This window comes from Cucurbita moschata, unplaced genomic scaffold (genome assembly GCF_002738365.1).
Source record: "Cucurbita moschata cultivar Rifu unplaced genomic scaffold, Cmos_1.0 Cmo_Scf00077, whole genome shotgun sequence".
Classification (NCBI taxonomy): domain Eukaryota; kingdom Viridiplantae; phylum Streptophyta; class Magnoliopsida; order Cucurbitales; family Cucurbitaceae; genus Cucurbita; species Cucurbita moschata.
This window is the reverse complement of record NW_019268593.1, coordinates 482,766-496,516: the sequence shown is the minus strand read 5'-3', so window position 1 is coordinate 496,516 and position 13,751 is coordinate 482,766. Positions and strand designations below refer to the sequence as shown.

At 36.3% G+C, this 13,751-nt stretch overlaps 2 non-coding genes across 2 annotated transcripts; both read left to right on the top strand.

The window, feature by feature from the left end:
• The first annotated feature begins 1,099 nt into the window (after positions 1-1,099).
• TRNAC-GCA lies at positions 1,100-1,171 on the top strand. Its single transcript has one exon. It is a non-coding gene; the product is annotated as a tRNA-Cys (tRNA).
• A 2,268-nt stretch (positions 1,172-3,439) lies between these two features.
• On the top strand, positions 3,440-3,511 carry TRNAQ-UUG. The gene has a single exon. It is a non-coding gene; the product is annotated as a tRNA-Gln (tRNA).
• The last annotated feature ends 10,240 nt before the right edge of the window (positions 3,512-13,751 follow it).

Sequence of the window (13,751 nt, the reverse complement as noted above, 5' to 3'; positions counted from 1 at the left end):
AAAAAAAAAAAAAAAAAAAAAAAAAAAAAAAAAAAAAAAAAAAGTATTCTTTCCATTGTACCCTATGTACAAACATTTTTAAAGAAAATTTAATTAACAAAACTATTAAAATCTATTCGAGAGTCAAATTTAGTTTTAGAAAAAGAAGGGAATAATCTAGTTTCAAAAAAAAAAAAAAAAAATTTGCTAGATAGAAGTAAATTTTGTTGTGGTTTCATTTTAAAATTCTACCTATAAAAGAAGTTGAAAACACCTTGGGAGATTACCTATGGGAGAGTTTCTAACAAAGTCTCTCTTCTCTCCTCTGTCTTCTCAAACTCATACTAATCCAACCAACCATTTGCATGGACTCAAAAGTTCAATTACCTATAAAAAAAAGTTGAAAACACCTTGTGAAAGTCTGTAAGGATACTATGACCTCTAGCTTTGCAAAATTCAGCGTTGTTGGTGCTTATCAAAATCGCTGCAAAAATAAAGTTTAACAAGGAGTTCTATGGTGTAGTGGTTAACACTTTCGACTTTGAATCTAACGACCTGTGTTTAATTCCCGATAGGTAATCCACCAATTTATACAAAGTTGGTCTATAGCCGATTCGGTAGGGTCACTTTTGGACCGATAATCTGTAGAAGGGGTCACTAAGGTTGAGATCATACAAAATGGGTCCATAGCTCAATGTTACAGCATTTGATTGCTGATCAAGATTCACCAATTCGGACTTAGTTGGGCCCTTCTATCTAAGGGGTCACTAAGGATAGAAATTTGTTACACTTTTTGGACTGACACTATGTCTAAGGGGTCACTAAGGTTAAAATCCTAGGATAGAAATTTGTTACACTTTTTGGACTGACACTATGTCTAAGGGGTCACTAAGGTTAAAATCCTACAATAGAAATTTGTTACACTTTTTGGACTGACACTATGTCTAAGGGGTCACTAAGGTTAAAATCCTACAAAATGGATCCATGGCTCAGTGGTAGAGAATTTGACCGGTCACCCGTTTGAACTTGGTTGGGCCATTTTTTTTTTGGACAAACACTTTTTACACTTTTGGACTGACACTCTCTAGAAGGGGTCACTAAGGTTGAAATCATGTAAAATGGGTCCATAGCTTAGTGGTAGAGCATTTGACTGCAGATTAAGAGGTCATCAGTTTGAATCTGGTTGGGCCCTTTTATTTTGGACAAAGCCGAACGCCGAGTGTCTAAAGGAAAAGAAATAAGAATAATTATCGATTCCAAACCTTGGACCCTTTTATTTTGGACAAAGCCGAACACCAAGTGTCTAAAGGAAAAGAAATAAGAATAATTATCGATTCCAAGCCTTGGGCCCTTTTATTTTGGACAAAGCCGAACACCAAGTGTCTAAAGGAAAAGAAATAAGAATAATTATCAATTCCAAACCTTATTCCAAAGTCCTCCACCACATAGAACCATGTACTTAGAACCTAAGGGCCACTGTTCTCGGACAAGAATCAAGAAATCATTAAGAAAAGTGTGTGGTATCCAAGCACCCGCTATGAACATGGTCAAAAACTTACAATTAGAAATCATTAAGAAAAGTGTGTGGTATCCAAGCACCCGCTATGAACATGGTCAAAAACTTACAATTAGGCTACTTAATGAGCCTTGTAACTAAGACAAACAACACCAACTATTGTTGATATTTTGAATTCCAAAGTCCTCCACCACATAGAACCATGTACTTAGAACCTAAGGGCCACTGTTCTCGGACAAGAATCAAGAAATCATTAAGAAAAGTGTGTGGTATCCAAGCACCCGCTATGAACATGGTCAAAAACTTACAATTAGGCTACTTAATGAGCCTTGTAACTAAGACAAACAACACCAACTATTGTTGATATTTTGAATTCCAAAGTCCTCCACCACATAGAACCATGTACTTAGAACCTAAGGGCCACTGTTCTCGGACAAGAATCAAGAAATCATTAAGAAAAGTGTGTGGTATCCAAGCACCCGCTATGAACATGGTCAAAAACTTACAATTAGGCTACTTAATGAGCCTTGTAACTAAGACAAACAACACCAACTATTGTTGATATTTTGAATAGAATGTAAATGTAAATATATGTGTTCATTATATTTTAATTTTTTTTTTATTTCGAGAAAACATTCTACTTTGTTTTCAACCTCTCTTAACTTGCAATCGGTGCTTCGAGAACCCACCGAAAATGGGTCATGACTCTCTTTTTGTTTTCACTTACTCCTCCTAAATCTATAATATGTCTCCTATTTTTATTCCTAAGTTTGCCGGCGGCATTGTTTGTTGTCGAGCTTGATAATGTGAGTTTGTAACCCATCCGTTAGGGGTCTTGGAATGATTCTCTAGATTATCCCTTCCATGTTAGGAGTTGGGCCATGGGTCATGGGTGAAGGAACCGTTGGTTTACCGCCCCTAAGAGTTAAGTTGAGGCTAGTTTCACATAGTATGATTGTCTTTGAGATTACAATTCTTTTCTATTTTATCTAAAGTTTTTTAAATATGGGATCATTTCCAAATGCATGCTAACACCCTTATTGTTGAATAAATGACTATTATGATTATAAGTCAACTGAGTTAAGTGGAAATAAATTTTGAAGGTGAAATTAAAGTTTTAATTTTGATGTCATTTTTACCTAAGTTTTGGGATATTGTTATTAATGAGATTCAATCTAATGCCATTAGAAAAAGAATGGTCAACATAAGATATTTGAAACAAATAAATATTTTGTCCTCTGTGATATATCAAATCACTCATTTGAAATTCCTTAATAATAAACCTGAAGTCTTACATCTTTTATAGAGGAAAGTTCCTTAAATAAAAGTCTTAGATACTTCTAAGCATTTAGAGATCAACTAGACACAAAGATAAATATTCTAAAAAAAATTAGGGGTTAAACTTTTAGTTAACGTAATTTAAGAAACTTATGATTTTTATATTATCAAGAGTTTAATTGAGCTAGGTCGATTCAATCTAGTGGACCCAAGAATTGAACCGAACAAAACCAACCAGTTAGTAACATGATTTAGTGAAAGCATTTTCACGCAAAGTAGAAGCAATAATGGAGGGTTTGAAATAATATAGTTTTCACCCCTTGTTTCTCGAGTGAATATTGAAATAATATAGTTTTCATGTTAAGTTTTGCACGGAAGAAAGAAAGACTGGGATGTAAAGTATTATTTCAATTTGTTTGTAATATACAACAATATATAAATTAACTATAAGAAATATATAAAATTACATGTTCTCTAAGAGCTTCAATCAACACTGGAGGGTTACTTCTGCAACCACTCTAAAGGTGCTCAAGATCACAACGAGTTAGATAAAACAGCTCTAGAACTTTGAATCCAATAACTTGAGTTTGACTCGTGATAGAATCTCTCTTCTTGTGGAATCTTCATAAAATAGGAAAAACCATTCCAAAATAAATTTTTACAAGGGGTTCTATGGTGTAGTGGTTAGCACTTTGGACTTTGAATCCAACGACCTGGGTTCAACTCCCGGTAGGACCTTTAAGAACGACAACACAAATCATTCTTAAGTTATTGTGAACTTGCTCTGCTTCATGCCTTCCAAGGCTTCATGAACATGACCTCTGCTTGAGGTATTGTTGTTGGTTCTCAATCTTGCATGCTTCTAACGTAATCATATGAACCCGTCCTTTTTAGGAACTAAACCTTAGAGGTTGTCATGTCATGCATGCATGGATCCTAGGAGGTAAAGTCATATGGAACATGATGAGCATTTCCTCCCATATCTTGGTTTCGCTAACTAAAGTTTTTCCAATAACTCTCAAACTCCATTATATTATATAACCTCTCGAGATAAGGATTCATACAACATTTCATAAAATAAGATCTATTGAGAAATCCCAAGAAAAGGTCAAATTTTGGTCAAATTTTGAGTTGACTTGGACAGTTTAGTTGAACTGGCCGTATCATCGTTTTCTTCCTCTGAATAGGAAGAAGATGCGCATTTTTCGCATCGCCGCCATCTGAAACTCGGCCTGTACAGCCACATTTACAGTGTTTCTCTCCATGATTTCTTCATGAAACTTAAAGATGGATGTTACAAGAAACGGCTAGGGATTTATTTGATAACTTTTCGTGGATCGTAGCCTAAGATATTCGCTACCAAAGCTCATCTAAAATCTAATTTATCGCTGGAGATAAAACAAAGGATTTCTTATTGGGTAGCCGATTCTAGGGGTTTCAAGGCCCTATTTCTTCATTAAACCCCTTCCATATCCTATCTTCAGGATAAAGGAATTGGTTTGGAGGAACGTCTTTGAGTGTAGGACCTTAATTTCCAAAAATCGTTCTCGGTATGCAACTCACTCGAAACGCCAGATTTTCGATCTCGTGGGTAGTTTGTTCTACGACGTCTCAGCTCTCGATTCCTTCATCAAGTTTCGAAACCAATTTCCTTTAATTTGGCATGCGCTCGAGGTTATTTTTCTTCGTGGTCTTCTATGGAAGCATTCTTTGGAGGTGCAGAAACTGATTGGAATCATTCTTGCTCGACGAGTCATCATGTATCCTCGGATTGGATTTTAAAGTTTTTCTTGAAGTTCTTCAATGGCGGATTGAATTGGGGGAATGGTTTCTGAGCACTTTCAGCACTCTATTTCTTCATAGAACTTGTGGGTAATCTTGTTGAGAAACTGTAGGAATAAGTTTGAAGAGAAATGGTGGAGGATTGCTCTCGAATTTGGAAGAAATCTGAGAGTAGGAGACCCATAATCTAAACGCTTATTGCCTTCGATTGGGGGATCGACCTTTCTCGATTCTTATTCCGTATTGTTGCTCCTACTTTTTATAGGAGGAGCTTAAACCGACATTGAGAACTCCAGATTCTTCGTTATTTAGAAGTTTGAAGAGAAATGGTGGAGGATTGCTCTCGAATTTGGAAGAAATATGAGAGTAGGAGACCCACAATCTAAACGCTTATTGCCTTCAATTGGGGGATCGACCTTTCTCGACTATTATTCCGTATTGTTGCTCCTACTTCCGACCTTATAGGAGGAGCTTAAACCGACATTGAGAACTCCAGAATCTTCATTATTTAGAGATCGAACTTTTTGGATAATTTTGTGGAGATATGAACTCCGATCATAGTCTTACCGACCTTGGCTTTGAATACTACTCATTGGATGTGATGATCCGTGCATGTTCGTTCTAGATCATATCAAATTTTGGAAGAGATCTGACGGTCGAGATTTGAGTTCGAAAGATTTTTCTCAGATGGTCACGATAGATGCTCTAATTCTAATTAGAGTGGCATTTCTATAATTATCCATTCTTCCAGTGGTATTTTGGTAACTTGCCACTTTCTGAATATTTTATTATTATTTTTCTTGAAAAAATCCATAATTTTTCTACAAATTTCTGATCACTTTATTTTTTTTTTTTTTTTGAATATTGAGATTCCTTCTACATAAGGAATTACAAACCCGGAAAGATTATTAATAATTGATAAAATGACTTTTTTTCTCTTTTGATTTACTTTTTCCTTTCCAATCCTTTTCAAAAGGCCTTTTAAATCCTTGAAATCACTTGTTAGGGTACACCAGTGACTTGACTAAGTCCTTTGTTCTTGCTTAATCCTTTAATTTTTTTTCCTCTCAATCCTTTGGGTCTTTCATGAAGGGCTTATTTTATGGGAGATAATTTCCTTCATTTTTGGGGTGTTACATATACATACTCGTTACAAACATAAAACAAGAAGTAGACTCAAAAGAAGAACAAAAAATACTAGATTAAAAACAGAGGTTAGTCCATGGCCCACACTCCAAAGTCCGCTCTCATCCATGACCAACTCTCAGTTACTTGAAAAAAAAAATGATAAACATGGAGTGAGTAAAACTTAGTAAGTAGCCCACTAGTAGGTTCTTAATGGCGACCTTAAGCTAGGATATTACTTCTTGTTATGTTTTCAGGATCTTATACTGATCTTGAAAACCTTCCCCTAAAATAACCTTCAATTTTTTCCTCATGAACACAATTTTCTCCCCATCTATCATTTTTTTAACACTTTTGAAAGTTAAAGAGTAGTTTTGATGTTTTTTTTTTATTTTGAAAATTCAACCCTATTTAAAAAAAATTATGAATATTTTTTTTTAGATAAAATGCAAAGTTCAATGGTATTTTTATTAATTTAGATTATAATTTAAAAAACAATACAAATTTTTGTTGATTAAGTTAATATTAATTTTATTAAAATACATAACACCACATCAAAATTAATTTATTTGGACTAAAATTAAAATTAAAAAATCAATTTATTTTAAACTAAAAAATTAATTTATGTTAAAACTAAAAAGTATACTTGGTTTGACTAAAACATCCCTTATCCCAACTATAAAGAATTTAATTCCAAGCTCTCTCTTCTAATAGACAAACGATTTATTAACCTCTGTTGTAAGATTTCACTTCATCAATTTAAGTAGCGTTCAACTATAAATATCGAATTTTAAAGTATTCCTCGACAAAGTAAATTTGTTGAAATTATCTATCAAAGGTGTTCCATAATGAGTTGTGGAGAAGTGTTTCCTTCAATTCTAATTTCAATTAAGGATGTCAATGAGAAAAAAGTGCAAGAGGCTAGAAGGTTTGTAATGGAAGAAAATAACAAGAGTCATGGACATCGTTTCGTTTACAAGCTATATCATGTGTCTTATTCATCGTTACTTAAATCTCGTTGAATTAGTGCGCCTTTCACATCAGAGACATTTCTGCCTTAAACCGAGCTCTTTGCAATAGCGAACTTATTAAAAACTCTTTGCTTGCTGCAACATTTGCTTGACATAATTGGAACTCAAGAACTTCTTTAAAAGATGAGAGCTTATGAGTAGGTGGCGATGGATATATCACATGCACAAAAAGAAAGTTCTGCACCTTTGTAATAAAAGACCAAGGAATATCATCGTTATTTATAACTTCTATCACAATAATATAAATTCTGCGAGGACGACGTTCTCTAGTCATACCAACCAGACCGTTTACCACATGCTTGTAGATGAAACGATGTCCACTATTCTCGTTATTCTTTTCAACTACGAACCTTCCTGCATTCTGCACTACTAGGATATTGACATCCTTAATTGGTACTAAAGAATCTAAAGGCAACCCTTCCACACGGCTCATTCTAACACCTATGGTAAATAGTTCCAAAAGACATTGTTAGGCCGATTTTGTTCATGAATACTGAAGAATTTGATATTTGTAGTTGTAGTTGAATGCTACTTAAATTGATAAAGTGAAATCTTACAATAGAGTCTAATAAAGCGTTTGTCCATTAGAATAGGTTGGAATTAAATTGTTTATAGTTCGAGATAATATTTGTATTCTTTAAGTCATTGAGACTAGTGTTACTAGTACTTGTTAGTATATTTGAGTATAAATATTAAAATGATTAGTTATTAAATATTGTTTGAATTAAAGCGTTTATAATTCAAATGATCTTCATAACCTAATTCATAAAAAAATAAATTAAATAATTAGGAAGCATTTATGTGCTAGATCAAAACAAGATGCATAAAAAGAACTTGTCGTAATTACTTTATTCATCGACCTTTAATCTTAAAAGTAACTTAAAATATTGCAATATTGTGATTCAATCGCCTATTATGAAATTAGGCCCGAACTAAAAAAATAATATTTTTAAAAGATGGAAAAATTCATAAGCTAACCAAAATATGTATTCAAAGATGAAGAATTCACAACAACAATCACAAACAATATTAATTAGCATCTTGTCTTTTGGTTTGTCACATTTTCAAACATGAACAAACCTCAATTTCGAGTCGGTGAGTATTATTTATCATAATCGACAGTACTTTGCAAGTAGCTTTGAGCATTCACAAAAGGCCGAAAGTTGAATTTCTTTAGAATGGTATCCAAATAACCGATGATTATTGTTGAATTTCTAAAAAATACACCACAAATTTAATTTATAGATATAAATGGAATTATTGATATAAAACCCTGATTATATAATTGCATCTTCACTAACAAACCCACCTCGGAGTGATCATCTTCACCAAAGGCGGCAAATTAAGAAGCCTTCCAACAGAGACACATGAAGCTATATTTGAGCAAGAAAAATCATGTTACATGTGTCTGGGATACCACGGAGACACCAATGCAAGCAATCACTACCAGCTGAAGTTTCTTTCATATTGTAGTTGGATCTATGAGACTCATCACTCAGATGTGAAAGAGTAGTTATATCCCTTACTTGTGTCCCTCTTACAGTACTCTCAACGAATGGATCGCTTGATCTGTTCTACTCTTCTTTACTTCCTCTTGATAACGGTGTGGTATTGACACAATTCATATAGCTGATAATCATCACTTACATCGAAACCAGAGTATAGCAGTCAACTATCGTCAAGGACCCATTCACCATTTCCATTCCTACCGACGGAAAAGTTTTATTACATTCATTTCTTTCTCCTTTCTAACTTCTTCATTTCTTATAATTTAACTTAATTTTATATTTAATGTTGTGTTGTTTTCTCAATCTCATTTTAATTTTACTACATTTTCTTATTTTATATTAATTTACTTTTATTTTTATTTGTTTTCACTCTCAATTTTAGTTTCTATTTGAGTTTTCAACCCTTGAAATTTGGGTTGTGACACATTGGTACCAGAGCAGCCAGATTTTAAATTATATAGATTTTTTCTTAAGATAAAGAGTCATATATCTCTATGACTCAGCTTGATGTCACGTCTCTCTGCGACCAAGTAAGCAGTCTAACCCTATTTTGTAGTATATGATATGTTGTAAAACTTGTATGTTTTGATTTTCGTGGTAGTTATAAAATGTCCCTGGACGTTAGAGAGTGAACGTTAACTATATAAGACAATAGTGGATCAACGTTATAGTGTCTAGATATGGTGAGGAGGAAAAGAGTGGTCATGAGATATCTGACTAGCCATAGGAAAACAGAGAGTTGCCGTTGCACAGTGCGAGACATCTATCCATGAAATTTTGGTACTAAAAATGAAAAAACTGGAGATGGTCCCCAAACGGGACCATTTCGAATCGCAATTTCTTTGGTTCCCTGGCAGCGTCAACCAAATTAACCCTACGGCATGACAATCCTTGAGCTTCCACTCCTCCGTGGTCATGGTATCCAGCTTCACCCTCAAAATGGGTTCCTGAATATCTTTCTCGTATAGATAATCTTCAATCTGCATCTTCTAGAAATTGATATCGAATCCATCAAACTTTTCAATTCCAGTCTTTAAACTTTCCATCTTCACAGATCATGGTGAATCTCTCCTCGCTCTGATACTTGTTATTAGAATCACACAACAGCGCACACACTTGATCTAAATGAACACAAAGAACATGATAGAGAAAATGTAAGAAGAAATATTGACCAATGGTTTTGTATTAATGACTTTAGGTATGCAAAGAGAGGATATGGAGAATGAGAAATGTACATTTAGGAAGCACTGACTAGTGGATATACATATTATTTCAGTTTATTATATATAGCTTCACTATATGTAACCGCCTACTATATATAATTATTTAGTATATATTTCTCTATCAGATTTTTACTATAAATCTTCAGCCTTCATATCCAACGTTCTAGAGCCCAAATAGTCAGGGATTGACATCCTGCTAGAACACAAAGTCATTTACATGTCCCTAGCAAAATGTCTAGTAGTAACGGAGTCTAACTCAACGATCATTCAGACAAACATCCATCAACCAAGAGGGGTGAAAATGATGACGATAGTACAGTTTAGAAAGAATCTTAGCCATGATGAATCTACACTTGCTGCCATTGTTGTATTTGAAAAGGGGGAGCACAAGTGTGCCAACCTCAACAAAAACTTTATTGCCACTACATGAACACCATCACCTAAAACAAGAAGGTCAGATATTGGGTTTAACCCCACCAAGAGAGATAAATCACAAGATTAGTTTTATGTCACCTACCACAAATAGATGTCATACAGCTCAACTTGAGCTAGTTGAATTCTACAAATAGCAAAATGGCATGTTCACAGTCGGGTTTATTTGACCTTCAAAGGCTCGTGTCAGTGATCACTCAAATGCTTGGCAAAGACACCAAGCCAACACCTCTACTGAAGAAGGGAGACAGAAACAAACCACTAAAGCAACACATGTTCACGCAGAAATACCATCCAGACGGATGAAGAGAAGGGTCGACCACGATAATTTCAAAGCAAATAGAGAGTTATGATAAGTTAAGGTCAGATCAACTTTGAGTTCAAAGCAACAAGAACCAAAGACTGGTTCGAATTCTATGGACTAGTCAAAGTTGTCCACAAGATTAGGAAGACATCATATAGGATCCAATTGCTCCTATGGATACAGACTAACCCTGTTGTCCACGTCTGTAACTTGAAACGTTATTATTCCGACCAAGAAAACATCAAGTAAAAGCAGGTGGTATGACGTCATGCAAAGAAGAAATTGTTTCAAGCGAAGAAAGTAGGAAAGACACCAACAGAGAAGACTTGAAGAGTTAACAAACCGAGAAGTGATTTTCAACAGCTCCTAGTACGTTGGAAAAGACTCCACAATATTGAGATCAGCTGGAAGCGCGTCGCGAGACCTAAAGTCAGCCTCATCCAAAAACGTTGAGTTTATGAAGAGCTGGTTGATAGAGATATTGGCCAAGGCGTGTTGCCTGTGGCTGCATGTTAGATGTCTTAGCTATTATTGTAAACGATTTGTGGTTCATGGTGGCATGCTCATTCCAAACACCTTTTACTTGCTTTTATCTTAGATAGGCCTTTACTATTATTGTTGTGCCAATACGGGGTGTATGATTAGTCCTCAAAATCATATCTACACCCATCAGGACTAAAATGTCCCAAAATGTACTATAGGAGAACGTGATCAGTTGTTGTTTCTTCACTTTTAGCTTATAACATTGCTTTATTTGAAATTATTTTTAACGTATTTCCTCGCTCACGTATTCTAAAATATTTCTTCTAAACGTGATTCGAGCATACACTGCTATTGTTCGTTCAGTCTAAATTTTGCATGGTTGACATGTTCATTGGATTAGAACAAATGTCATATAATCATTGTCTCACTACTTCAAGAGTGCGATTGTGACACTTGAAATCCGTTCAGTTGTGGGCCGCATCTTCAGACTAGTTACGTGAGTTTGGCCTGGAGCATACGTGTAGCTTGAAAAAGAAATGGTTGGATGCGGACTGTGAATAAGGGTTGGGCCACTGAAGGTTTTTTTTTTACTACATATGGACTTTGGGCTAGAGAGTCTTAAATTTGGGTTCGTTTGAAAAAGTTTAGTTCGTTTTTTAGTCCAAACGAACCCAAATTAAACCTACTAGTTCCTTCTTCCTTGCACGACTCACTCCTATTCTCTATTCTGCCTCTTCTTGCTCTCTGAAAATTCTTTAAAGGCTATTGTTCACCGATTATTTGGGAGCATCTTCCTTAAAAGGATTGTGACCACAGATGACCTATGTAGAAAATTTGTACCCTCTTTCCTAAAACCTTTAACGAACAACATACCTAAAACAGATGCGCTGACCAGACTGCACTACACCTCGTCTCACCCCCCAAGAGCATATGGATCCACCCAATCGAGGAACACTCAAACCAAACTCGCCCATCCTTTTTGGCACAGGGACGTGAGAACCAATCCGAGTAATCTACAGTGCGGAGACCCCTTAAAGCAACAAGCGAGAATGGCTAGGTTGATAACAGGGTTAAAGAAAAGGCGAGTATGAAAAGACGTATCGCGTAACCGTCCCTGTAAGCAGCTTCATTCTTTCTTGATCTATGATCCGACTTTATGATAAAAATAAGTCTTTCGGCTAAAAGTGTGACTATCGGGTATGGATAAGCAGGACCTCTTTGTTCGGGGAAAATCAGAGATGTTTGCTAAGAAAGCTAAGCAGGCAAGTACAGGATGGACAAAATGCACATACAAATTGATTGACATGATCCCTCTCCCTCTCTCTTTGGCTAGTTGGCTAGTTGCACGATAAGCGGGAAAGCATATCAGGTAGGGAAAGAAAGGCTGCTCGATCTCCTGTAAGGCCAACCCTCAACGGCGAGCTCACCAGGCAATGCTATAAGTCCGATAGAAGTCCAAGGTTTCGTCTACTACGGACCAGGAAACTCTTGGAGGAGCTAACATGAAATGAGAAATACATTCGTTTACGACATCTAATAGATAGAGAACCTTTCGGTAGAAACTGAATGATCCCCTGGCTTAGGCAAGAAAAGGAAAAGGTAGTCGTACTCCTACTTTTTTCGTCGGACGATAGAAAAGTTTGAGCTGAAAGATTGAATCACACCTAGTAAGAAAGGCGGGCTTAGCAGGTTTCTCCAAACGTATAAACAAAAAGAGGAAGCAACCGGTCCTAAAGAGGATACCGATACCCATACATTCTCACATGGAAGAACCTAGCTGAACCGGATCAAGTGTCCTAACTTAGTCCGACTGACCTTCTTTGGCTGGCCCCCGCCATTGTAACAAGGTCAACCCGCACGTGCTCTTTCCTTTTGTTTAGCAAGATAGCTTACCAGCTCTTTCGACTCATAGCAGCAGTATGAAAAGCGGAATCCTCATCCTGAGTCGAGTCCGCATTGCCATACGAATCGACATCGGCCAAACCAAGAGCTCCTATTTTTTCTTTAATGAAAGCGGATCTAACAGTTTTGATAAAACCAACCTCTTCTAAAGAAGAAGTCGCTCTGCCTTGATCACCGTGGACATATGCAGCTCCCGCTTTACCTTTGCCTACCGTAAAAAGGAAAGTCCCCTCACAATAGGCCCTCCCAGCTCCCGAACGTCTTTCTATCAATCAAGAGAGGTATAGAATAGTACAACAAACCAACAAGACAAGAATGGACTCATAAGATGGGCGGTCAGGGAAACGATTTCATTTGTGTTATCCGCCAAGGAAATGATCAAGGAATTCAGATCCTGAATAAAGTACTGTAGGCAAGCGAAGCTTTTGAAAATGAAAGCGTGTAGAACTCATATCCACTTTCTCTTCGATTCGTAAACTTCAGATCTGATCTTCCTTTCCTCTCTGGGTGACTGATAGACAATTTAGGCCTGCCGTGCATCCGATTCTGTCAATAATAAGGTACAAAGCGGATTGATTAAATGGGCTTGAAGTTTCATTATCGTTAGGTCGAAGATCTCTACTAGGTTTAGTGCACTTTGGTAGTTGCGAGTGTTTCCGTAATCGAATGTCTTTCTCATTCGACATTCTCTCTTACCAAGCACTCATACTCGCCAGGGTTGAGGAGATAGTCTGTGAGCTAATTGGGTTTCAAGATTGCGTATACGCGAAAAGAGCTCGCTTTCGACTTTCTCCTCGGCGTTTTGTGCCCGATTCTGGTTCAGGAAAGGGTCTGATCTCTTTCATTGGAGCACATTGATGCTGAAAGAGTCTTCGAAACTGGTGGAGAGGCTATGATGACTTCAAGCTATTCAAATAGCATGACTGATACTACAAAGAAAGGGTATCTAAGTCACACTAGTGGAATAGCTTTTTCATAATAATTATCTCGATATATGATACAAAAAACCTGCCTGATGACTGTTAAGGTAAGGGGTTTCAAAAGACAAAAGAATGACAATTCTACGTGTGATAGAAAAGGAGATCTTTTTTTTTTCAGTGTGCGCGGTTCGCCTGCCTTCCTGACCACGGATAGGCTATGGGGCTTTGCACTTCGGCCCCTGAGAATACCAGGGCTTTGCACTTCGGC